The following is a 7,787-nucleotide window of genomic DNA, read 5'->3' on the forward strand; positions in this document are numbered from 1 at the left end:
ATGAAATCTGGATCACCATTAATCAACCTTAATTATCCCCACTTAATTTCTAACCTTGCTTACATTAAATACTAATTTTCTTCTTTCAAGCTTCTAATTTCTAATTTCTATTTCTAGACTAAAATCCAATCATTTACATCTAGGCCATTGATTATTTGACCATTATTTGACTAGAGAATTTTCTCTAAACTATCCTTATTCTTTCTAGACTTTAGCTTAAAAACATAAGAGCTTAACTATGCTAAGGTATCCATGGTAATATCTCATTTTCTATCATTTTAATAGTCTAAAAGAACTGCCCAATCACACAACAAAATAATAACATTGTCTATCACACACATATGAAAATTTGGGATGTTACACTTGGTCCTCCATCCACAAGATTTGGAGGGTTGTGTTGGAATTCCAATGGTCAGTTTTTAGTGGATTTTACGAGAACATTTCTTCATATAATATTTTATATGTTGAAATATTGACTTTAATCAATGAACTTAAAATGTGTTTGGATTTAGGCTTTCATAATGTGATATACTTTTTTTTACTCTTTTAATGGAGTGAACTTGATTACTAAGGACATGTGGTCTCATCAACATTATATTAATGAGGTTTATCTCATTCAAAACTTGTTGAACTTGGACTGGAGGTGTTCTATTAGACATTCCCTAAGAAGGAAATCATTTTTGGATGTTCTTGCTAAGTTTGGTGCATTGTTAAATAGTGTTATGCATGTTTTCCATGAACTTCTTCCTAGTATGATGCCATTCTTTAGATTGATATCATGGGGGTGATGTTTGAAATTTTGGTATTTCTTTTTCTTATCTCTTGTAACAAAGACACTATTTTTGATATTTTTTAAGAAATATTTTTCATTTTGTGTTGGTAGGAACTAGGTCACATAATGTGACAAAAGACAATTCATTTGAAGTCTTTGTTATACAACAAAACATGCAAAATATGTTTATGTAACTTTGCAGCATCTTAAAGTTCCTACCACAACGAACATATTGCAAGAAGCTAAACACATTAATGGAGTATGATATCACATATAGAATGGTATGTTAGTAATGGGTGAAATTAGAACTCATTTAGTTTCCTAGGGAAGATTTGCAAGTAATGACTCTATAATGCAAAGAGGACTTTCTTGCCTTATTGATTCGTCAATTGCTAATAGTAAGTAGAAAACCTTTCTAAGACTTCAATTAAAACAATGTTCAAATACCAAAAGAAAAACTTTAAAAAAATATGGATGGGAAATTGGACTTGAAGATTTGTCATGTTAACAAAAAAAGATACAATATTTCACTAACAAAATGGGAGAGGGGTGAGTGACTACACTTCTATCACTAGCTTATACTTAGATGGGATTTCGATCTTCTTCAATAATATCCATACCTAAATGTAAGTATCCATACTTAAAATCTTCTTCAACCCATTGGATCTTGATTTTATCTAATAATAATATACATACCTAAATAACATAATATGCAACACATAAATTTTTGCTACATTACAAAATCTAATTGTAATAAATGTTACCAAATAGTTGTAAATACAATGACAATCTTGTTCACCACTTAATACCATATCACAATCTATACATCACAAAAAGGTGATTGTGGCAACGACGATAATGACAGGATTAGTGGTGGGGGCAATGGTACAATAATAGTGATTAGAATGTTTTTTTTAAAACTAAAAATCAAATTCACAATTTTTTTTGTTTTGATAATAAATGTAAAATCATTTCAAAATTAAGTTAAAAACTAATTCAATTTTATTTTTATTATTTTAAAATTATAATTAAAATTAAAAAAATTAAGAAATTCATAATCACTCCAAACTAGATTAAGATCCTAAGAGCAACTTTGATGGTAGATCCCAAATTGAGATCTTAGACCACTTTTTGGTAAACCCCACAGTGCCATGTAAGATTGAAAATCTCTTAAGATGTCTTTCATTTTTATTTTTTTAGTGGTAGATCTCATTTTGGGATCTTAGATAATTTTTTATAGGTCTCACATGGACCCCACTTTTAAATAATTTATTTAAATATTTATTAAATTAAATATAATTAATTTTAATGAAACATGGAAGAAAATAATTTATAAATATTAAAAAATAGGAAAATGAGCATACATTTAATTTTTATTTATGACTAAATGTTAAACAAATGAAAAATACAAAAATTTGATAAAAAAAAATGCAACACATTAATGCAAAAAAAAATCATTATTGTTGACACTGTAACGTTTCCAAATATGCTCCACCAAGTTTGTTTGAAGTTGTTGATGAATTCCTCTTATATGCATAACATGTCTTGTTTGCAAGTATGTAGCAAAGTTAGGAGGACACCACAAGATACTTCAACATATGAAATGTCATTATCTACGTGATCATAATCAACATCGACATTACCACTGAACGTATCTCGTTCGTCTTTGACAATCATGTTATGCAATATAATGCAAGTCAACATTATATCCTTAATTGTATCCATGTTCCAGGCACGTGATGGATCACATATAATTGTGAATCAAGATTTGAGAACACCAAATGCTCGTTCCACATCCATTCTTTCTGCTTCTTCACATTTTGTAAATAATTTTCTTTTGGGACCTTGTGGCATTGGTATGGTCTTCACAAATGTGGCCATGTTCGACGACCGGCAAGTGCACCGGATCGCACAAGTAGTATAAAACGGTAAGTGAATATCGAGTATCGAACTCTCAGGGAACTTGTTTTACTTGGTAAAGCTATGGTTCAGTAAATAAGTGTCTTTGGGTGAAAGCTTGGTGTCTGGTATGGACAAGTATGCAAACTAAACTATTCAAAGGTAAATCACATGAGTAGTGGTGTATGAAGATAGATAGACAACTTGTTGGTCTTCCTACAGGGTGGACTAATGTTATTAAGGATGTTCTCTACCTAACAATGTTCATGTGTTCTATGTTGTCTCCTGGACTACTAAACCCCGATGTCTTGCGCATGTTTAGCCTAATCCTAATCAAGCGTCGTCCTTAAATCCCTCTTGTTGGACTACTTAACCAGAATCGCATTAAGACATAACATACCAAAAACTAGGTTACCGTACCCCGATGTCTCGTGAAAATACGATAAGCTAGCCCCATCCTATCAAGTTCTAAGGATCAAACCATTTCCCAATGTTGAGTGACCCTAACTAAGCATGCAAGTGCATGATCAAGGCAGAGGCACACTAGAATTAAGTACTGATAGCACAATGAACACATAAAACATCATTAGATATATATACAAATATTTACATCAAGTACCCCATAGGAAGAACCAACTGAGGATTTAGCTTTCCATAGCAGGGAATCTTCCTTTACAACAACGAGAAGAGAAAATGAAAGATAGAAAAAATACAAGTAGTGGGGATGTCTCCTCCACCTCTAGAAACCTCACAATCTCTCAAAATCTCCTCCAAAGCTCCGCAAGATGGCTTCCTCGTCAAGCTCAACTCTCTCCCAGTCTCTCCACAACCAAAAAACTCCCAAAAAACTCAACTCTCCCTCAGAAATCGTGATTTCAGCTTAAATAGGCAATCCTATCGGTGGACATGCGCTTAGCAGAAGATGAGCTCACTTAGCGCACCTGAAGGTGAAGACGGTGCGCTTAGTGAGTTGGTTTTCGCTCAACGCCTCTATACAGCTTATCCTTCTTCCAGAATTGTCCATGCGCTTAGCCATCAGATGGGGCGCTTAGCAGATGATGCGCTTAGCCAGGAGATGAGTGGCTTAGCGAGTTCATGAAATCTGCACTTCACCAATCTTGCCTATTTTACCTGAAATTGAAGTGGAATGATCATTAAATACACCGAACTAGGATACAAAGTACCTATTACCTAAATTATCAAAAAGTAATTACAATACTACCATAAACAACTATACATGGGAAGAGTTGTATACAATTTACAACAGTTTTTTACACAAAAGTTAGTCGTATTGACCGACTAACAAACTCCCTCAAATTTATAGTTTTGCTTGTCCTCAAGCAAATAAAGAACAACTCACTAGTCCCCAAGTGATCAAAACATGCAGTGATTATCTACAAAGGCGTGGGGTTCACAAAATATTAATCACATGATAACAAATGAAACATAATGTCTTTATCAATTGCTTTTCACAAGGCATGCAATTTTTCAAAGAAGAGAACATGTTGGTAAGCAACACAACTAAATGAAGCTAGGCAGGAGACAGATTTCATGAAAAGATGCTTAACCAAAGTCTCACAGCTACCGTATCACTCACGCACAAGTGTTTAAGCTATTTAGCAATAACAACTAACAAGAGGTCCAATCTTTGTACTTCATCTCATGCCATAAAGTTAGAAATACACAAATTGAATCAGAAGGTCTTTTATTGGCTTGTAATGAGGCTGGGCTACAAAAATATTGGTTTTTCTAGGATTCAAAAGCTTGAGTTCTACGAGAGCACAAATCCTATACTTACCCAATTTGTCTTTTTTTAATCCCCTTAGCCCATTCACTAGCCTTTCACTTGACTTTGTTTTAACAACACACACACTTATTTGAATTTCTCTTTTTCTTCTTCTTTTTTTTTAACACATAACATTTTATTAATTTGTTGTGTGTGTTGTAGTTTCTTACCTTTAAAATTATCCATCCAACAAACTCCCCCAAATTCGGGGCAAAATTGTCTTAAACCAATGTGCTCTCCTAAGATGGGTGCAAATGATATCATCATTGATAAACAGGTAAGCTTTTGGTCAAGTGGCTTGTATATTCAACAATAATGGCCTTCATCATATGCACATTTATGCATTTCATTCTAAAATTCAGAGATTGATACAAAAATCATTGCTCTATGCTAGTCGTTCTCTCAACAATTAAGTTCACACTCTCACCGGGTTATGGTTCAAGCTTTTCTTTCTTAATCAATCTGTCTACTGACTAATATTTCTAATTGCGAGCCTACTTTCTTGTTCTTTCTCATCTAACATACATGCTCATTCAAAACTCATGATTTCAACATATGCTTCACCCTTTCATGCAATCAATTTACAACACCAATTTCACAAAAAAATAATTATGTTTGCACTACATACTCAGATAATCAAGTCAAACTGTTCAGTATGCTTCAAGACATGCATACTACTATCCATAATCAAAAGTATGTAAACATAAATATAAACCCATATCACAAAAAAAAAAAAAACAAGTGTACTAAAAGCATCATAATTATAATATTTATCAAAAAACAAGAACAAGAATTTAAAACTCTTGTGACTGGTCATCCTACTGGATTTCCTGATCCTCAGTATCCTCCTCATCTGTCAAATGTAGCACATGAGTGGCTAGAGGAGTGGTCGTCAGTCCCAGGGCTGGTGTGGCAGGGTCCTCTAGAATATCAAGTAATGGAGTAGAAGGATCTACTGGCATCTCATGCACTGGTGTAGGAGGGTCTGCTGGCTGCTGAAGAGAAGATTGATCCACCACTGGAGAGGGTGGATCTGGTGAAATCTGTGGTGATCTCTCTGGGTAGCAGCCTCCTGCCTTACCTATGACCTGCCTACCTAAAAAATGAATGGCTCTGGGATGGTGGCCTCTGAAGATGCATCCTGTACCTACTGAGGTACCTGAGCACTGGGACCTCCACCTTCCCTCACAAAAGAAGGCAGGGTTCCTGGCCAGGATACCTTCTCTAAAAACTACTCCACTGTCAGAATGGATCCTGGAGGAGCTACAACCTGCAAGCTCTGCATTAATAAAATTTGTCCTTGATGAAGACTCTGAAGCATGGACTCAAAGCGCAGAGAGTCCTGAGTAGATGAGCCTAGAGGAGCTGTTGTAGGAGTAGCAGAAGTGGAAGGAGCTGGTAGAGTAGAAGAAGAAGGAACATTAGCTAGTCGAACCCTTGTCTTCCTTGCCCCTCTAAAGTTAACTATTAGATCATCCACATTCCAACAGTTTTTCTTAATGTAGGCCAAGTTAATGGTCGGGCTCAGGCTTTCATAGGTCAAACTGTCAGAGGTAACTCCTCTAGCTCTGCATAGGGCAATGATCAAGGCTGGAAATATGAGCCTAGAGGAGTTACTCTGAGCAATAGAAGAAATCTGACCTGAGATAAGGGCTCCAATGTTCATGTCCATGTTGGTCACCAAGCCATAGACCAACCTAGCTCTAACTATATTTAAATATGAGGTATGGGATGTGGGAGATAGGTTGGAGTAAGAGAAGACACTTCATGTTTGGGTCAGTGTCGTCAGATGTTTTTTGAGAAGCTTCCATGGCTGGCCCTCAGCATTCAAAACAAACCCCTTGCGGGGAATACAGAGCCTGGCTTCAATCTCCTGAGGATTAGTCCTCAACCTGCAAAATCTAGAGTAGGTGGGTAAAGATTCCCCCTCCTCTAATACCACTGGAGTCTGAAGGAACTCATTTAGGCTATCTGTATCTATTTTGATTAGGTGTCCTCGTACTCTGGCTTGCTTGGGTGATTGATCCTCTGTGGTGTATAAATTAGCATAAAACTCCTTCACCACAGCTACATCTATGCTTCCATCTTGGAGATTGGCGAGGCATTTGTGTAGATTATGCCTCTCCAATTCCACTTTAAACTCGTCAAACTCAGTATGATAAATCTGCACATTTCTCTCCGGAAGGATATTTCGGCCGAGAATGTTATCGGTGTATCTATTCCAAGCATCCAAAGAATGAAATTGTTTGGTATCATACTGAGCTTGAGATCTGGAAGCAGTGTTCTTCCTCTTCCTGGATGCCATCTACAATAAAAAGAACCCATCAGTTTATTAGACCAGAAGTTATCAAAATTGAAACAGAAAATAAAAACTAAAATTGGCAACGTGCGCTTAGCGAGACGCAACTCGCTTAGCGCGCCTTAAGAAAAACAACACACTGGCTTAGCGCAACAGGGTTGCGCTTAGCCAATCATGATAGAAAATTTTTCTCTGCATAATTGGCTTAGCGAGATAGGCGTTCGCTTAGCCCATAACACTTTTATTTCAAACAATGGCTTAGCGAGCAACACTGGCTTAGCCTTATGCATGCCGTAACGAATAGCGCTTAGCCCACGGGGGCGGCGCTTAGCGCGAGCAACACTTCCAAAATTTGACTAAGTTATATGGGCTTACTGACTAGGCTCGCTTAGCCCAACCTCTGCCGCAACGAATATCACTTAGTTGGGACAGGCGCGGCTTAGCGCGAGGTAGTCAACAAAAAATATCTGTTTAAGGTACCTGGGCTTAGCGAGACAACACTCGCTCAGCCATAGGTTTGTCATTAATGATGTGGATAGTGGCTTAGCGCACCCGGAGGTCCCTTAGTCGTGTTGTTCATAAGGAAGATGAACATTCAACAAAATGGATGAACTCACTCAACGCATGTATGTTGGCTAAGTGAGTTCGTCTGTAAATGTATACATACAAGGCTTAATTGATGAACTTGCTTAGCGCATCAGACACGCTTAGCGAGTTCGTCGCGTTTTCCAGAAAAAACACAGACGAAGAAGTCTTTCGACTTCCTCTTTTAGCCCTCTAATAGGCCCCTTTCAAACATGCAACACAATCAAAATTATCTACCCCTAACAACTCCTAACAAAGTCCTAACTTTTATTTATTCTACTTATAATCTAAACCTAAAAATCAAATTCCTAACCTAATGTCTTCTATCCTAAGATATTAACAAAAGGAGAAGTATAAATGAAGTTGGAAACTTACTTGGATCGAAGATGCTTCATGAAGATTTGGTGAAGGATGCAAGATGAACGCACAAATGCAATCCGAAAATT

Source organism: Glycine soja, chromosome 19, assembly GCF_004193775.1.
Source record: "Glycine soja cultivar W05 chromosome 19, ASM419377v2, whole genome shotgun sequence".
Taxonomy (NCBI): Eukaryota; Viridiplantae; Streptophyta; class Magnoliopsida; order Fabales; family Fabaceae; genus Glycine; species Glycine soja.